A 21,082-nucleotide genomic window follows, 5' to 3' on the forward strand; every position below is an offset into this window, starting at 1 on the left:
TATTTGTGGATGTATCAGTTCACACTGCAAAGAAATCTTAAATAGTTTAGTTTCCCCTTAAAATGAGATTATTCTTAATCCAAGTTTGAGTAAAATGTGTCAGTCTTATCAAATGATGCGTCAAGGCAGATGTTATCAATAGCAGGGTTTTTCCCCGCAGAATCTATTTTTGTCCTGCCAAAGCTTTATTTGGTAATCTAATGTGATATCTGAGATAACTGCTGTACTTGTGATGTCGGCATGGCAAGCTTTATGTATAAGCTTAAGGCGTTGTGCTCTGGTTGTATAAAGCACATTTTGGCAAATCGTCATTTGAGTATTGTATGCATACAGAAAATGTACCCAATGTGCACTGCGCATAAAAACCGTATGCCACAAACACAGTATGTGTGTATAGTATGCTGTCGTGAACAGATTCTGACACAGATCTGATACTGTAATAGTTCCCACTGACACACACATATTTGATGTAATGTGGATTAACACATGGAGATGTCACTCTGCATCATGGTGCTGCTCTAATGAGGCCTAATTTCCGGTCCCAGAGGAGGTCATTTAACTTCCTAAAACGCCCCAAACTGCATCCATCACTCACACACACAAACTCGCTCAATCCAGGACTCATTTCACTTCCTCCAGAACGCTGACAGGATCTTGAGGAATGATATTATGGACGTGCAGTAAGTGGGCCAGCGACGGCCGGTCCTGATGTGAAGTGGGCTACAGGTGATGTTGTGTGAGATGCATGTGGGCTGAAGTGAGCTAAGAGAGGACGATGGCTGGTTACATGTGGGCCAAACGCACGGGCCAAAGACAGGACAGGACAGCTTGTCCTTGGTAATAAGGTCTGGCCATCTTAAATGAGAGAAAGAGAGAGAAATAATGACCTGATGTAAGCGAGAGTGCCAGTGAAGTCCTTCATGTGAATAATATTTTAGTGTCTTCTGATTCATTCATTTATTTCATATATCCTTCTCTGTCCATCTCAAGTGGACTTTTTGAACAATTTTGTCTGTTTCTGAAAAAAATATCCCTGGGCAACAAAATAACATCCCTACAAATGATCGATGGAGGGTGTGAAAAAAAAGAGACCTTCACACTTTCATCTCACGCTATCAGCCTCAACGAAAGATTGCAGAGTGTGTTTGCAAAGGGGAGTAGATAAAACACATAGAATGATAGAAAGATAGAATGATTCAGCAATAGAACGATAGATACAATGATAGACAGAATGGCAGAACAATAAATAGATAGATCGATAGATAGATAGATAGATAGATCGATAGATAGATAGATAGATAGATAGATAGATAGATAGATAGATAAACAGACAGACACTGATAGATAGATAGACACAATGATAGATAGACAGATAGACTGACAGACAGACAGGCAATGATAGATAGATAGACAGACAGACAATGATAGATAGATAGATAGATAGATAGATAGATAGATAGATAGATAGATAGATAGATAGATAGATAGATAGATAGAGTACAGATATATAGATAGATAGATAGATAGATAGATAGATAGATAGATAGATAGATAGATAGATAGACAGACAGATAGATAGATAGATAGATAGATAGATAGATAGATAAATAGAGTACAGATATATAGATAGATAGATAGACAGACAGATAGATAGATAGATAGATAGATAGATAGATAGATAGATAGATAGATAGATAGATAGATAGATAGATAGAATGACAGAGCAATAAACCGACAGACAGACATCAGGAAGGTCAAGGTTAACTGTAACCCTAAAACATCTAGATATTTTGAGACATTCTGTAAGATGGAGAGAGAGAGAGAGAGAGAGAGAGAGAGAGTGAGAGAGAGACACTGATGGTCTGTGACAGGCTGTTGCTGATGTGATTGAGAATAGAGATGATAGGAGGTGATGGAAAGACCAAATGTGTGAGCGGACAACAGAAAAGAAAGTGTGAGAGAGGGAATGTGAATGTGGCTCTTCATTGTAAGGTGAGGCACTGAAAGGTTTTGGAGGAGAGAAAAAGAAAAGAGGACAAGCAAAATACAAACAAGAACAATACTTGTAAGTAGCAAAGCGGTAACCTTTGGCTCTCCTTTAAAGATAAATGGAGCACAGAGAGAGAGAGATAAAGAGGTAAAAATGGGATGAGAGTGGCTGATGGGAACACAAGGACGAGAGAGGGAGAAAGAAAGAATGAAGTAAAGACAGGATGAGTAATTGAGAGTATGATCGGCAGTGATGGCGGGATGAGGAGAAATGGAGGACGGAGTGGCAGAGGAACACCATTCTCTAAGTCTCATAAAACAGGAATAGAAAGAAACGAAGGGCAGAAGTCACAAAGAAACATCGCAGTCTTTTGTTCTTAATGACTGTGTGCATTTTATACACATCAGTGTGTGTATTTCTCCACGATAAGAGTAAAACATTTGTGTAAAGACAGTAGCAGCTGCATGTCACAAAGATTCAAGAGAGAGGAACTGATAAAAGAATGACGTGCAAAGGCCAGAAGAGCGATTTAGTGAACAGAACAAGAACAAATGCAGACGAGGAGTCTCTCTCTCTCTCTCTGTGTGTGTGTGTGTGTGTGTGTGTGTGTGTGTGTGTGTGTGTGTGTGTGTGTGTGTGTGTGTGTGTGTGTGTGTGTGTGTGTGTGTGTGTGTGTGTGTGTGTGCGTGCACATCTCCCACGCATGTGTTTATGTAAAGGGGTTCTGGGATGCCTCTTGTCGCACTAATGATGGTGATAAAGTGCAAGTCAGTCAGACGTGTGTGTTATGTGTGGGCGTTATCCCACGGCTATTATTGTGGAAGCACATTTGTATGTGAGTGTGTTTATGAGAATTAGTGAGAGACTGTGTGTGTGTGTGTGTGTGTGTGTGTGTGTGTGTGTGTGTGTGTGTGTGTGTGTGTGTGTGTGTGTGTGTGTGTGTGTGTGTGTGTGTGTGTGTGTGTGTGTGTGTGTTCGTGCGTGCATCATAAATATTCAAATCTGCGAGTTAAAGGAATATTTTGAAATATTTCTAACCTGTTGATTACCGTAGCCAAGCATTTTAAACCTCATAAATGAACATGCGTGTAAAAATCAAGTTTTCGTTTTCTCACCCTCATTTCATTACATATATGCATCATTATCTTTCTTTTTTTCCATGGAACATAAAAGAAGAGTGTTTGCAGAGTGTTCACACTGCTCTTGCTCATACAGTGAAAAATTACCATATCAGCATCATAAAAGTACTTCGTATGACTATTTTTAAGTCTTCTGATCCATAGATTTAGTGTTAAATACATATTTTATGGAGGACTGCTTTCTGCGCCGACACAGATTTAAATGTTCGCTGTGATCGTACTTGTCAAAGGTTTATTAGACATAGCCATTTAGGAATGAGATCACGTATGTGTTTGAATCGAGATACTGATCTTTTAACGATTAATCGTGCAGCTCTAATATAGGCTATATATATATATATATATATGTATATATATATAAACACACTTAAAGCATGTTTGCTCCTTGTTACAGACCGAGGAACAGGTCAAAATGAATGATCTAGGCAATCAGCAAAATTTCACAAATGCTGTCCATAGACAATGAGCAGTAAATAACCCCTAATTTTCCATTAAAAGCACCCAAATCTCAAAAATCTCAAAACATCCATTATTGAGCTGTAAAACGTGAAGTTACAACTCAGTGTGCGAGTGTGAAATACAATGTGAGTTTGTTTTTTTCTCTCAGTACAGTAGAGAACCAAGAGAGATTTGCACCAACTATTTGCAACTTTGGCTCGCACTTCATATTTCCTGAAACTAAATAAGACTCAATAAATCACCAGCAACACATTGGTATGGTTGATTTAAGCCATTAACGAAGCCCTCATAAGCAATTAAGAGAGTGCCGACAGCTAAAGGAGAGAGGGACGGCAGAATTTACCCCCAAAAAATTGCTACATTAGACTCAGCGCCGTCACGAAAGCATAATGTTTCCCATTAACTTTAAAAGCAGGAGAAACGCCGCAATGCTCTTGCGAGGCACAATTTATGCCGTTATCCACCAAACAACAACAATTTAAGAGGGAAAATGGCTGCTGATGTCGAAATGAGGGCATTAATGTTTCTGAGCGTTCTGATTGGTCAGTTTATGACGTTCACAGAAGAGGCACAAGCGACAACGTTTCGCTGTAGACGACTTTCACCCTGACGTGTCTGACAAGACCGCGATGTCATTATAAATAGCTCTGTGTGAGTGTATGATGAAGAGCTGCGTTTGAAAGCCTACAGGCTAACATGAGATTGTGTGTGCATGTGTGCGAGCAGGACAGATTAAGGAGCCTCTTGAGGTACGTATACGAGTATATCACACTGACAGTCTTGGCAATGGTGCATAATTGCAGCTCATGATGTCCCAGATGATCACACACACACACACAGTAACACTAGAATACAGTCGTCAAATGCAAACATGTTTTAAACATAAATGACATATGAGAGTGTATATATAATCCACTCCCAAAACACACACACACACAAGGCCGTAGCAAGGAATTCTGGGCCCCCTTTTTTTTTCAACGAAATGTAAGGACAATACATGTGCTCTAATGTAATTTTCTGATCCATCAATAATAAAGTATTACAAAACTGAATATTTCTCTTGAGAGACAACGGATTGAAATGTTAAAAAAAAGCTCAGTTTGTGAATGAAATATTTAAGAAATGTTGCTGGTTCAATACAAGTTCAGCTCGAGTGACAGCATTTGAGGTGTAATTACCACACGAAAATAAATAAATAACTGACTTTGCACTTTTTATATTTTTAAAAGCATTTTACACTACTGTTCAAAAGTTGTAGGAAAGAGAAACATTACTTTTTAATAATTTTATTCAACAAGGACACGTCAAAATTAACAGTAAATACTTTTACATTGTTTCAAAAATATATTTCAAATAAATGCACTTTTGTAACTTTTTATTCATCAAAGAATCATTAAAACAATGTATCCGCAAAATATTTAAAAAATGCACAGTTTTTATTTTAGTTTTAGTAATTTTTTGAATTGGCTTATACTTTCAGTTTTTTAATGTTAACTTTAGTTTATTTTATAGTAATTTAATTATGTGCTTTTATGTTTTTTAAAATAATGTTTTATTTTATGTATTTATTTATTTATAAAATAATGTTTTATTTATTTATTTATTTATTTACTTTATTTCAGTTTTATTTTTATTTATTTCCAGATAATAATTTGAGTGCTTCAACTTAAACTTGTTTGAGTTTATTGCCACAACAACATTTCTCATTTTCATTTAGTTTCAGTTTTTACAACTAATATTTATATTTAATGTTTTTAATAGGTTTAGTTTTAGTTAACAATAATAAATCTTGTAGTGACTACAGTGGAAATAATGTTTTGTGGTCATCGACATTATGGCCGTGTTTACACCTGATATGAAGATGCTTTTGGTCGGTTGGATCACAAGTGGATGACGATAAATACAGGTGTAAACTGGGTCTAAAACTTTTTAAAAAAAAGCTTGTCCACTTTTGACCACTTCCAGAGGTAGTGGAAAATGCATTCGACTGGATTGCTTTTGTAATGTGATCGAATGTGTTCAAACAGCCACAAAAGAGCGTCTTCTCTCCGTCTACTGACCTCATGCGTAACATAATGGGAATCGCTCTAGCCAGACGGGATTTAAACTTTGTCGGCTGGAGACCCAAGTTTGGTTTGAAGAAGAAAAACGTACCAAACACAATGTTCTCTCACCATTCCTGATTTCTAACACACACTCACAGCGTTCGGCTGATCTTCTGAAACTGAAGCTTCTGCTCTCCGTGTGTTTTTTCCGTCGTCTCCGGTCGTGTTCACATGTAAATTGCGTGAGCTTATTTTGTCCATTAGATCGAGAGATGAGATTATGTACACACATTTACCCGCCCATAGACCCTCCCCTTGAAGAATACAGGACAGAAGTGGTTGAAAATGGACAAAAGAGACGGATTAACCCTCTGGGGTTCTTCGGACCAAATGGTCCCGAAGAATTTAAATAAAAAAATGTGTAAAATCATAGCTTCATCGGAATGGTCCGAAATTTGGTGACTTTGTTGGTACTTGGTATATGAACACCCCCAAAAAATTGGGGACAGGATTTGAATAGTCCAAGGGGTTGTAAAAAAAATGGTCACACTCAGGGTCTTCGGGACCAAATGGTCCCGCCATAGGAAATGAATGGGAAATTGGCAAATATGTGACAATACAGAGTTTTTTTGTGCGTACAATCTACAAATCAGCCACGATCCAGAAAAAAAGCACACAACAGTGAAGGGGTGAATCTATAAAACATCAAGAGTGCAAAACAGACACATCCACACACACACACACACACACACAAACACACTTTTATACATAAACAAACGAATAAATTCAGATTACATATGGGTTTTGCATTTTTAAAATGCTCAGTTTGTCCACCAGATGGCATCCATCTAATTTCAAAAATTGCTTTTATGAGGTCTAGGCTTGACTCTAAAATGAAATACAGCTTTAAAAAAAAAAAAATATATATATATATTTTTATTTTCTATTATATTCAATGGGGGGAAAATGGGTCATATTTATTGCATAAATATTAATTATAAATCTTAAATTATCTCAAAACACCAAAAAAGAAAAGAAAAAATATTATAAAAAACAAGTAAAAAAAAAAATATGATTTTCTTTTAATAAATATGAATCAAACCCTTCCGGACCATTTGGTCCCGAAGACCCTGAGTGTGACCCTGAAATGAAGGACCCCAGACACCAGGTGTAAACGTGTATGCGTCTCCCTCGTCTACTTGTGATCCGATCGACCGAAACCTATCTTAAATCCAGGTTAAGCTCAACTTGTACCAAACTCACAATATTCCTCATGTTTTGAGATAAAATGCATTGAATACATTACTGTGGGCTCCTCCGGATCTGAATCATTTCCACCTTTGACCCCATTAGCTACAGCCCTGCATGATCTTTCCTGAATGCTCAATGACATTTTCAGTTGTGGCCAGTTATTCCCGTTTCAACCCATCGAGGCAGATTACGGTCATTTCTTCTCTCAGGCACAGGCCTGCCAGCTTCTTCAGAGAGACCAGACCACAGACACGCAAGGACCACATACACACTTCCTCTTCCATACACACCAAAACACACTCTTACACAGACAGCGCATGCTTTTCCGCGCTGTAAATGTATGCTGTAGTGTGTGAGCGAGGTTAAAGGCTCCGGTGGTCGAGTACGAGAGAAGGCTGGTATACTGGAGGCCTGCCAGACAGGCTTATGAAGCACTAGAGAGAGTTTAACCCGTATGACCTCTTAACCATTCCTTCTCTAATACTGCTCATGCCTCTGCCAGCCCATCAGCCTTATGAGTAAACACACAACACGAACCAAACCTCCAGCAGAGCAAGTGTCCGAGAGAAGAAAGCAGCTTACGAGGGCAGGGGTCAAAGAGAGAGAGAGAGATGGGAAAAATCCCTCATCCCTTTCTCCAGATAAGGTTGATTTGAGTCTATAAATAAGCGTGTAAACAAATAAAGCATTTGGTGGCTCATGTAATGAGATCAGACAGCTCTAATCCTGTTCAGACTGTAAAATCTGCTGGACTGTAAATCAGCTGTGGGATCTACTGTATGAATATCAACACCATCAACTCTCATAAAGCCTCTAAATCTATTACATAGATTACAAAAACAGATTAAATATGAAGAGATGACAGAATGTGCTGTGGTGCAGCGCTACGGCTGTTCATCCTGTTATCCTTTCTATCCTTTCTATACATATAAAACTAATCGAAATGTATATGAAACACATGAAAACGCACTGAAACAAGGATTGTGAACGTGAACATGGTTTGTGAAACATTAGCAACACATTATTAGCTGTTTGATGACGTATAGTCAAGCGAAAGGATAATCATATTAATTACCGTAACGCATAAAACGCATCACCATTCTGATACATCGACTTATATACAAGCCTGTATAATTCACTCTTCCTCTTCTGAAGAATCAGTTTCTGGTTCATTCAAACATATATCGCTGAATTAAACCAGTATATCCACTTGCCACTGTGTAGCGTTTACTACAGTAAAGTTGAGCGAGTGGATCAGGTATTTAGAGCTGGTGTGAGTGATTGGAGGCGGGGCTAATGTGCATATTTATGGATCTGCATATACTAAATAAAGCAAGGTTGTAGAGATACATTCAAGCTATTTTCAAATTTGTCATTTTGATTATCAAAGATGGGTTAAAACTACTGACTGCAGGGGGACTTTAATAGTTATACCGTTAAACTGTTAATATAAGTATATAATATAACTATTGCACATAACTGTACTTTCAAGTGCTTATAAATATATATACTGTATTACATTGTACATTATATGCAAGACGTACATAAAGCATTATGAATTCTGCTTCAATGAATAAAGAATATCATAATGCATTATATATACTCTGGCTTAAGTGCCAACATGCCTCCCCAGACACCAGCAATCTAGAAAACAACACTTCCTCTCAGAACACAAGAGAGGAGCACGGCATGATGGGATATCTCTGCAGGACTCCTAGGTCATGTGGGGTTGTGAAGAGCGTCATCGGTGCTCCGGCGCGGCTGACAGTGAGGATGAGGTCGGAGACGAGGAAGGACATCCAGCTTAACTGGGTCATGACTGTGGGCAACAGATCTATGCTTTACTGCTACAGGAATCTGGATATCTCTCTGCGTACACTGAGTGGGTTCAGTTCAGCATAGATGAGTCACTAAACATCCAATGCATTTTAATTAAAGAAAGACAAGAGAAAGAAAGAGTGAGAGAGGACTGGAGGAGAACAAAGTATTTGATTTCCTTCTGGCCACCTAGATATCTGTGCTATCATCTATCTATCTATTTATTTATCAGTTTGTCTATCGATCTATATCTATCTATTTATCGATTTGTCTATCGATCTATATCTATCTATTTATCAGTTTGTCTATCGATCTATATCTATCTATTTATCAGTTTGTCTATCGATCTATATCTATCTATTTATCAGTTTGTCTATCGATCTATATCTATCTATTTATCGATTTATCTATCGGTTTGTCTATCTATCGCTCTATATCTATTTATTTATCGGTTTGTCTATCTATCTATCTATCTATCTATCTATCTATCTATCTATCTATCTATCTATCTATCTATCTCTATCTGTCTGTTTGTCTATCTGTCTCAATTTATCTAACGGTTTGTCTATCCATTCATCGGTTTGTCTATCGATTGATCTCTATCTATCTATTTTTTTTGGTTTGTCTAGGTTTGGACAAAAGGATTGGTTTATCTATCTATCTATCCATCTATCTATCTATCTATCGATATATATCTATTTATTTATCGGTTTGTCTATCTATCTATCTATCGGTTTTTCTATCCATTCATCGGTTTGTCTATCTATCTATCTATCTATCTATCTATCTATCTATCTATCTATCTATCTATCTATCGGATTGTCTATCTATCTAGCTATCTATCTAACTATCTATCTATCGGATTGTCTGTCTATCTCTCTATCTGTCTGTCTGTTTGTCTATCTATCTCTATTTATCTATCGGTTTGTCTATCCATTCATCGGTTTATCTATCTATCTATCCATCTGTCTGTCTATCTGTTTATCTATCCGTTTGTCTGTCTATCTATCTATCTCTATTTATTTATCGGTTTGTCTATCAATTGATGTCTATCTATCTATCTTTCTATCTATCTATCTATCTATCTATCTATCTATCTATCTATCTATCTATCTATCCATCTATCTATCTATCTATCTATCTATCTATTTCTTTATTAATCAGTTTGTCCATCCATTCATTGGTTTATCTATCTATCTCTCTATCTGTCTGTTTGTTTGTTTGCCTATCTATCTCTATTTATTTATAGGTTTGTCTATCCATTCATCAGTTTGTCTATCGATAGATATCTATTTATTTATTTATTTATCAGTTCGTCTTTCCATTCATTGATTTATCTATCTATCTATCTATCTATCTATCTATCTATCTATCTATCTATCTATCTATCTATCTATCTATCTATCTATCTGTCTGTTTATCTATATCTCTATCTGTTTGTCTGTTTATCTATCTATCTATCTATCTATCTATCTGTTTGTCTGTTTATCTATCTATCTATCTATCTATCTATCTATCTATCTCTCTATCTATCTATCTATCTGTCTATCTATCTATCTATCTATCTATCTATCTATCTATCTATCTATCTATCTATCTATCTATCTATCTATCTATCTATCTATCTATCTATCTATCTATCTTTTCTACTGGTGTCTCTGTTCTCTTGCTCCACTTTGACCCGGCACACCACACACTCAACATGTTAAATCAGCCTAGCCACACGAAACACGGCGCTGACGAAACACAGCCAAAACATTTGTTTGCCCTCCGGACAACTTTCACTTCAAGAGCGGAGACGAAGAAGTTGTTGAGGTGAAGGACAAAAGTGTGGAGGGAAAGAAAGAGCAAGAAAAGAGGGAAGTGGGTCAATGGTCTGAAGGGAGGAAGGAGATGGCATTCAAGAGGGAGAAAGAAAGAGAGATAAAGAGATGGAGAAAGAGGGAAGGAGGGGGTTGCTATATAAAGATGCCAGCAAGTATAAAACAGAAAAAACAGGAGAGGAGTAGCGGAGCGGAGCGTGTGGCTGGAGATTCTGGTGGACTGTTGGTTTCTGGGTCAGACGGCAAACACACGGCACACGGGGAGACAGCTAGAGTGGTTTCAGCAAAGAGAATCATTGTAATGGTATATATTACAAAATAATTGCTGAAAATCAACAAAAAAAACGTTTTATTGATTAAATAAGATTCATATATTTTTGAATATGCTGAATGTTTTTCTATTCTAATGTCTATTCTCTCTCTCATTTTTTTAGAACTTCATTAATGCAAAACATAAGATAAGGTTATTCATAATTGAATGATAAATCTGGCATCACCGCAAAAACACTGATGATAATTGAAAGGTTAGATCCCCCAGGCAGCATTTATTTGATCAAAAATGCAGTTAAAACAGCTAAATGTTCTAATATAATTACAATTCAAAAGTTTTCTATATTAATATATTTTTAAAATTTACTTTATTCTTGTGATCAAAGCTTTTCAGCCTCAAATATGCACAAGAAACATTTCTGATTATTATCCATGTTGAAAACAGTTGTGCTGCTTAATATTTTTATGGAAACCATGACACATTTGAATGATTACGATTCTTTGATGAATTGAAAGTAACTAACACCTGCAATTTCAGCATCCTTACTGAATAAAAGTATTAATTTCTTCAACAACAAAAAAAACAACCTTTATAATCCCACACTTATACTAATGTGTGTATATATATATATATACACTCACCTAAAGGATTATTAGGAACACCATACTAATACTGTGTTTGACCCCCTTTCGCCTTCAGAACTTCCTTAATTCCACGTGGCATTGATTCAACAAGGTACTGAAAGCATTCTTTAGAAATGTTGGCCCATATTGATAGGATAGCATCTTGCAGTTGATGGAGATTTGTGGGATGCACATCCAGGGCACGAAGCTCCCGTTCCACCACATCCCAAAGATGCTGTATTGGGTTGAGATCTGGTGACTGTGGGGGCCATTTTAGTACAGTGAACTCATTGTCATGTTCAAGAAACCATTTTGAAATGATTCGAGCTTTGTGACATGGTGCATTATCTTGCTGGAAGTAGCCATCAGAGGATGGGTACATGGTGGCCATAAAGGGATGGACATGGTCAGAAACAATGCTCAGGTAGGCCGTGGCATTTAAACGATGTGTGCCAAGAAAACATCCCCCACACCATTACACCATCACCACCAGCCTGCACAGTGGTAACAAGGCACGATGGATCCATGTTCTCATTCTGTTTACACCAAATTCTGACTCTACCATCTAAATGTCTCAACAGAAATCGAGACTCATCAGACCAGGCAACATTTTTCCAGTCTTCAACAGTCCAATTTTGGTGAGCTCTTGCAAATTGTAGCCTCTTTTTCCTATTTGTAGTGGAGATGAGTGGTACCCGGTGGGGTCTTCTGCTGTTGTAGCCCATCCACCTCAAAGTTGTGCCTGTTGTGGCTTCACAAATGCTTTGCTGCATACCTCGGTTGTAACGAGTGGTTATTTCAGTCAAAGTTGCTCTTCTATCAGTTTGAATCAGTCGGCCCATTCTCCTCTGACCTCTAGCATCAACAAGGCATTTTCGCCCACAGGACTGCCGCATACTGGATATTTTTCCCTTTTCACACGATTCTGTGTAAACCCTAGAAATGGTTGTGCGTGAAAATCCCAGTAACTGAGCAGATTGTGAAATACTCAGACCGGCCCGTCTGGCACCAACAACCATGCCACGCACAACATTGCTTAAATCACCTTTCTTTCCCATTCTGTCCCATTCCAGTTCAGGAGATTGTCTTGACCAGGACCACACCCCTAAATGCATTGAAGCAACTGTCATGTGATTGGTTGATTAGATAATTGCATTAATGAGAAATTGAACAGGTGTTCCTAATAATCCTTTAGGTGAGTATATATATATATATTTGCAAATGCAAATCCTGATGTTTTGATTAAATCAAAAAAAGTTATTGCTCAGGTATTATGCACATGGTGGTTCTTTATAACAGTTTTTCTAAAATTAGATCTTCTTCCTAAAAAATACACAGCCCTATCACACTATTCACATATATGTACAAAAACACTTTTCAACCTAACAATCCAGTTCTGACAGATAGACACATTTCTGCCACTGCATAGTCTTCAGCATCACAACACCAGCATTACTTCAGCTTGTGCCCAACACAGCCCAACTTCTTAAAGACTGTAATCACATTTCACTGTCGCTTTAATTACAGGTTCTAATGAAAGCAAGCAGAACACTGCCAAACGAGCAAAGCAGCGAGAACAGCAGTGTGTGTGTGTATGTGTGTGTGTGCGCGTGTGTGTGTGCGCGGTGTGTGTGTGCCCGCGTGTGTGTGCATATGTGTGTGCGTGTGTGTGTGCGTGTGTGCGCCTATAAGCCAAACATGAAACAACATCTCTAAACACACACAGGGGGGGAAAAAACTGAATCCACTTCAGCTTTTCTGTTTGACAGAACAGCCAGAACCACGCACGCACGCACACACACACACACACACACACACACACACACACACACACACACACACACACACTCCAACATCTGGAGTACTTTAGGGCTGGACAGATTCTAGAGCCAACCATAATTCACTGGCTGTGTGTGTGTGTGTGTGTGTGTGTGTGTGTGTGTGTGTGTGTGTGTGTGTGTGTGTGTGTGTGTGTGTGTGTGTGTGTGTGTGTGTGTGTGTGTGTGTGTGTGTGTGTGTGTGTGTGGCCTGGTAAACCCTACATTATGGGGACAAAATGTCCCCATAAGGATGGCAATATCTGAAATCCTTGTTCGTGTGGGGACATTTTTTGGTATGGACATTTCCATGAGGAAAACACCTTATAAATCATCATAAGTGATGTTTTTTGAAAATGTAAAAATGTAGAAAGTCTCCTGCAATGGGTAGGTTTAGGGGTAGGGTTAGTGCAAGCGAATAGAATATACAGTTTGTACAGTATAAAAATCATTATGTCTATGGAAAGTCCCCATAAAACATGGAAACACTACATTGTGTGTGTGTGTGTGTGTGTGTGTGTGTGTGTGTGTGTGTGTGTGTGTGTGTGTGTGTGTGTGTGTGTGTGTGTGTGTGTGTGTGTGTGTGTGTGTGTGTGTGTGAGAGAAAGACAGACAGACCGAGAGACAAACTCGGGACAAAATGTTCGCCTTCTGCGAGATCCTGTCGAGCTTCTAGCTCTTCTTTTATCATTTGTGTATCCGAAGCGCACTAAAACCCAAACATCACTATTACCCGGAGAGCACGGGATGGAGGGGGAAAACAGAACGAAAGAAACACAGAGAGAAAGGAGGAGAAATCGGAGAAACATGGGAGGTAGCCAGTTGAAATAATGTATCCTGACATCTGTGCCTGCGAAGCGCTCGAGGGAAAGAGAGAGAGAGAGCGAATGATAAAGAAGGAGATGGACAGAAAGAATCAGATGAAATAGAGATGATGGATTATGGGAAAGACAATGAAAGCAATAACTAAGATGTGTGTGCAAATATGCGTGTGTGTGTGTGTGTTTCTACTGTGACAGGGAATATGTTTGATTAAGGCTTGTTTGTGCGGTTTGATTTGCTGAATGTGACATACTTTCTGTTGTGTGTTTGTCCTCAGTGGATTCACACACTGGAGCAGGAATAGAAGACTGAGGGTTTGGATGGCTGGGAGGAAAAGCTTTTGGATGTGTTTGAGAGAGAGAGAACGACAGAAAGAGAAAGCGGTGTTGGTCTGTGTTTATGTAAAGGAACTAAATGAGTTATTCAAGCTTTTCCAAAGCCACACTGAGTGAACATGTGTATGCTGGTTTTTCTTAAAATGACTGGATGTGCAAGTATATGTAAGTGTTTTGATCTCAATATGTGTGTGTGTGAAAGAGAGACAGCATAGAGACAGCATTTAAAAGAGATAAATATGGTTTATACAGTATTTTCCTACACAAACACACTGCCTTTTTTTCTGACTGTTACCGTTTCAGTTTTCTGAAACACATTTTTCCTTCTGAAAACAAAAATAAAATTCACTGATTCATTTATACAGTACATAAAACATTTCAAATGTTGTACTTGAGTGTGTATATGTCACAAACAGAGACACATCTAAACACACACAAACAGTCCTAATCGATACAGCATTAATCAAACTTTTTGGCAAATTGTTTCATTTGGGAATGGGAAAATAATTCACACACTGAGGACTCACATATCATCTAAAATCTCTCTCCCATAAATAGACATAATTGTTTAACACTGCAAAGTCAGATTCATTTATGTTCATTTAAAGTAAAAAAACAAGAAGTCTATTTGGTTAAATATTTTTTAATTAAGCTATATAATACATGGCTATATTTCATCTACAAATGTTTGATGTTCACTCTATTTCAGACCTTTGTTTATGTTGTTTTCAAGATAAAATGACAGACCTGCTCAAATAAAGTCCTCAATCACAGCTTCTCCTTCACAATTGCTTTGTGAGTTGGTTCAAATGAATCAAGAAGATTCGTTCGCAACGTTCAAAAGTGTAACTTTTTCCCATTTCCTTCATTTTCCAAGCCTGAAGACTTTCCAGAGCCTTCTAGTTTGAGAGCAGTCTGTTAGCTTGAGACACACACACACACACACACGTACGCACGCAGAGTCCCTGGCCCCCATTATCTGAGACAGCTTTGTGTTTGGAGTGTAGGGCACAGGGATTAAGTCAGATCTATAACCGTGAATGGCGGAGTGTTGGGTTCCTCTCTCCCACAGAATTAATTACCCTAATTAGACTCCTTAATTGCATGCATTACAATCCAGTTTCAGAGGGGAGGAACAGGCTTCACACACTGAGCAGAAGGTGCGGTGGCACAAACCCAGCTGAGACATGCATCTTCTCCTCCATATTAATAAACTCGTTCGCACAGCTGTAAATATATGGATGGAATATTAGCACTCAAAAGAGCTCATTAGTCAGTAGAAGAGCATATTAACCCATAGGACAGAGCGTAATGTCTTGTTTTTAAACGAACAACGGCTGATTTAATCTGTCCTGGCTGTGGTGAGGTTAAGGTTCTGTCTAAGTCTGTTTTCAGCATTCAAGCTTCACAGATTCGTTGATTATAACAGGAATAGACTCGGCCTCAGACGGTACGCGCGGATGCATATTGCACAAAAAAGTGCCGAGAGCTTTCTCAAACTGGCAAGCGGCGATTTTGGGTGGTCGGAGTATACAGGTTTTTATCTGTTTCACTGTTTACAAGTTCCCAAACGTACATGTCTCTTATTATCAGTTCTTGGCCAGAATAAAATGCAACATGGATTACTTCAAAATGAAAATTCTGTCATCATTTACTCACCCTTAAGTTGTATGAATTTCTTTCTTCTGATGAACACAAAAGAAGATATTTTGAACAACTTGAGAGTGAGCAAATGATAAGAAATTTTCATTTTTTAAGTGAACTATTCCTTTAATGCTGATATCCAAAGATTTAAAAAATTAAAATTTGGTTAACTTATCATTCTGTCACCCTTACTTTCCAAGCCCGTATGACTTCCTTCTGCAGAACAAAAGATGATATTTTGAAGAATATTCAACTGTTTTTGTCCACACAATAAAAGTTCAAAACAACACTGGACCCCATTGTCTTTTAATGTACAGACATTTTTTCAAAATATATTTTTTTGTGGTTCAGTATCTTCAAGAAAGACGTAAGGTTTTGGCAAGAGGGTTACAGAACGATGACAGAATTTCTTTTTAAATTTCTGTCATTTCCTATTTATGGGTCTGATGTACAAAAAAGTAGGCAGATTTTTCTCCAATTGGCAATCAACAATCTGATTGGCTGGCTTGAAGCAATATCCGGGAGCCGCCGTACACAGGTTTATATCAGTTTACTGGGAAACAAAGCCTGTTACAATGAGCTCTTCCGAGGAATAACTAGTCGTTTGTATACATTTTGTTTGAGAAACTTACTTGGCAAGTAAATAATATATCCATGAGCGCATACTGCTGTGCTCGCTTGCACCAAATATAAAGAAAAATTCTAAACATAATCTAAAAAGTGAACTGTGATTTGTTAGTAATTAAGTGGTTGGTTCTTGGCCAAATGAGATGTATTTGACTATGTTTAAGTGGATCAGACTATGCAAAAATGGAGCAACTTCATGCACTTGCAAAGTAGACAGCTCTGTTGATCTAAGGTTGTGTTTACACCTGTTATAAAGATGAGTTTTGGTCAATCAGATAAAGGGTGGTCGACGCTAAATACAGGTGTAAACGGGGTCTAAAACGTTTTGAGCTTGTCCACTTTAGTCGGATTCTTTTCGTAGAGTAAACACTCGTGTGATCGAATGTGTTCAAACAGCCACAAAAGACTCTGACTCTCCACTACTGACCTAATGCCTAATTATGGGAAGCGCTCCCCAGACGGGATTTAAACTTTGGCTGGAAACCAAAGTTTGGTTTGAAGAAGAAAAACGTACCAAACACAATGTTCTCCCATCATTCCTGATTTCTAACACACACTCACAGCGTTCGGCTGATCTTACGGCTGTCAGAGCAGAAACTGAAGCTTCTGCTCTCCGTGTGTTTTTTCCGTCGTCTCCGGTCGTGTTCACATGTAAATTGTGTGAGCTTATTTCATCCATTAGATCGAGCGATCAGAATAAGTACACACATTTACCCGCCTATAGATCCTCCCCTTGAAGAAATCAGGACAGTAGTGGTTGAAAGTGACAAAAGAGACGCATTAAAACACCAGGTGTAAACGGGAATGTGTCTCCCTCGTCTACTTGTGATCCGATCGACCAAAACGCATCTTAATACCAGGTGTAAACAGCGGCAAAATGAAATGTGTCACATCAATTGCTCTCAGTGTAGACGTGTGTAATGCTACTGGTGAACTCTGACTCTGCTATGACTGAGGTGGTGATCTTTAGCTCAAATGCACATATGCACTTTAGAGGCGACTGGCTCACACACACACTCACTCAAAAATGCCTGTGCGGTTTTGCATTTTTAACGATTATTAAAATCTTGGCACGCCAGCTTGAGCGCTTGGTGAATTATGGCTTTGGCATCAAGAACAGCAGAATGAGAAATCTGCCAAGAAGAAAATGGGGGCCAAAACGGGGTAAAAAGCAAGAAAGACGACAGAAGAGGTCAGATGAAGAGAAGAAACTACTTTGTGCTGGTAAGATACACTAGCTTAAAAGAAAATAAATAAACTAAGATTAAAAGACTTATCCCAGGGACAGATGAGTGGATGAAGATCTGGAAGGAGATGGAACAACAAATGAAAGCAGAGAAGAGAGAGCCAAATGAACGCTGAGATTAATGCGTGCACAGAGGGAACTGAGTCGGAGTTAGGGTTGGGAATTAAGAAAATAAACTTATAAAACAAAGATGATGATGAAGAGGCAGAACATCTTTGTATTGCATTGTATTCAGTTGCACACAAAAAAAAAATACAGCACAGTCAGTCTAGTCTGACTCTTGGTTCTTCTTATTGAATCAGTTTAATAGACTCACGAATCAGTCACTCACAAATCAGTACTAAAAGAATTGTTAATGTATTCGCTAACAGGCAATAGCATTTGCAAATCTGACTTGCATAAGAGTGAAGAATTACCATATGCAAAACTGAATAATTCAACTTTACAGACAAAATTGTGAACAGAATCAGTTGATTAGAATAAAAGAGATTTTGCGGCCAGTATGAAGTCTCTTATGTTCACCAATGCTGCATTTATTTGATAAAAAAAGGTAAATATTTTTCTATATTAATATATTTTAAATATAATTTATTGTTTTCAAGGCAACCATTACTCCAGTCATCAGTGTCACATGATACTCCAGATATTATTCTAATATGCTGATTTGCTGCTTAATAAACAATATCAATGATGAAAACAGTTGTGCTGTTTAATATTTTTAGGATTTTTAAACTTCTTTAGAAAGTTTAAACTTTTGACAAATTTAATGCATCCTTAAATTTTTTTATTAAACCATTTTGATTAGTGTATTAATAAAAAATAATTAGGCTAATGGCATCAGCCAAAAAAAAAAGGGGGGGGGGGGGGTGAGAGTCATTTCAGAAGCTGAGCAAGTTAATACATTTTAATAAAAGCGACATTTTATTTTATTTTTTGGAATAACATCAGCAAATTAATTCCCAATAAGACCAGGGATGTGTTTTAAGACAGTAAATAGGTTCCATTTCGATTTCACAGTGATTATTCAACCGGAATTAAAAAGAAATCAGAATATTAACCAGAATTGTTCAATTCCTAGCCCGCTTGTTCACTAGTAAACACTCTTCACTTCCCTCTCTCTCTCTATCGGGCTCTCTCATGGACAGCTGGTCAACCCCAATCCCACACAACTCTTTAATCTCCCTCCACACACAGTAAACATCCTCTCTGCCTGAAGTCTGTTTACCCAAAAAGTGTGTTTGCCATGCGAGTGTATGGTTGATGAATAGATGATCTATGAAGATGATCTAGGGAGAATTACAACATGAGCTTCTGTGTGATTTGTGCATGTGTGTGTGGTTATTGTGTTTCACACACACAGCTGTGTGCATGTGTGTGTGCTCTTTGTTCATTATTGCTATTACCGGGTCATGTTTGCGTGATCTCGCACACTAAATTGCGGCCATGTCGTCGTGTTTCTGCATTCGGCCCAGTGAGGCGATGTCAGGGGTCAATGGCATGGTGAGCGCTGGATAAGCGGACCCCCTGTTCCCGGGAAACACATCCCTCCACAAGTGGTTCCTCAGCAGAATCAGGCACAATGCCGGCTTTGTCTGCTACTGCATAGAGTGTGTGTGTGTGTGTGTGTGTGTGTGTTTGTGTGTGTGTGTGTGTGTGTGTGTGTGTGTGTGTGTGTGTGTGTGTGTGTGTGTGTGTGTGTGTGTGTGTGTGTGTGTGTGTGTGTGTGTGTGTGTGTGTGTGTGTGTGGTTAAATGGATCACACAATGTTAACTAGTTGGAATCCAATTAGTGTGAGTTTTTTCTGTCTGACCTTTGGGGAGTATCTGTTCAATCCATCCATTCACACGTAAACACACACACACACACACGTTGGTTTCACTATATCTCACAGATTTTACACACAAGTGATTATATTTGCTCAACTGCAACTCTAAACCTACCCTAACCCACACATATCTGTTAATAGTAAATTGAAAAAAACACATAAGCAAAATGTGAAAGGAATAGTTTATGCTAAATTTGAATTCAATTTGTCATTATTTTCCAACTTTACTTTCCAAACCTTTATAACTTTCTGAACTGCAGAATACGCACAAAAACAGAAACGTTGAGCAGTGACTTTCATTTTCATTGTATTGACAAAACAACTGTTAAATGGTAACAATTTACAGTATGGATTAACTAACATTAACTAACAATGAGTAATACATGTGTTGCATTAATCTTTGTTAATGTTAGTTAATAAAATACAAGTGATTATTGTTAGTTCATGCTAGCTCAGATGCATTAAATAATTTTACAGATACAACTTTTGATGCTAATAATGTATTACTAAATGTTGAAATTAACTTTAAAGTCCCTCTGTAGTTAATACTTTTATCCCTTAAAACTCATCTTTGATCATCAAAATTACAATTTTTTTTTTTAATCCTTGAAAAAAAAATGTCTTCATGCCTTAAAATAGCTTGAATGTAACTCTGCACCCTTGCCTCATTTAGTATACGTGGTTCTATGAATATGCAAATGAGCCCCGCCTCCACTCACTCACCCCAGCTCAGAGATCCACTCGTTGACGATCACACGATGATCTGACTGGTTACAAGGTAGTTTGTGACGTCAGAAACACCAGCGATTTCAAACCGCGTTTTTGAGAAAATACTCAGCAATGGTGTTGACTTATGAATTTGCACATAACTTGTGCTAATAATTTGACTTAAAGCATATTAAAAACACCACATAGACATATAAACAAGATTAAAAGCTTGATTGTCACCACAGGGGGAAACTAGATTTATAAATGCTTTGGAAGTATTGTTCATGGTTAGTTCATGTTAACAAATAAAACCTTATTAGAAAGTGTTAACAAAATATCTTCATTTTTGTTCCGCAGAAGGAAGCAAAGTCAAGTTTAGAAGGACACAAGGATGGGTAAACTGACTGAATTTTCTTGTTTAGGTGAACTGTCCCTTTAAGACGACTTCACAAGTTGCTGCACTATTGACTTCATGCTGCACTATTAGGACCTTTTCTAAAAATATTCCAAGTATACAAGTATAGGCAGACCTGCACACCCATAGAAACATACACTGCACTGTTCTGATTCGTGACCTAAAATGGTGAGGCGAACTGTCACATTCACTTATTCATACTCCGCAAACAGACTCCTTAACTT

At 37.9% G+C, this 21,082-nt stretch overlaps 1 protein-coding gene across 1 annotated transcript in view; it reads right to left on the reverse strand.

Moving 5' to 3' along the window:
• efnb3b (ephrin-B3b) overlaps nucleotides 1-21,082 on the reverse strand; it is a 91,140-nt gene that overhangs the window by 12,776 nt on the left and 57,282 nt on the right. The window lies entirely within an intron of this gene.

The sequence above is a fragment of the Siphateles boraxobius genome, unplaced genomic scaffold (assembly GCF_051911475.1).
Source record: "Siphateles boraxobius isolate OS27281-9 unplaced genomic scaffold, OSU_SipBor_1 130, whole genome shotgun sequence".
NCBI classification, from domain to species: Eukaryota; Metazoa; Chordata; class Actinopteri; order Cypriniformes; family Leuciscidae; genus Siphateles; species Siphateles boraxobius.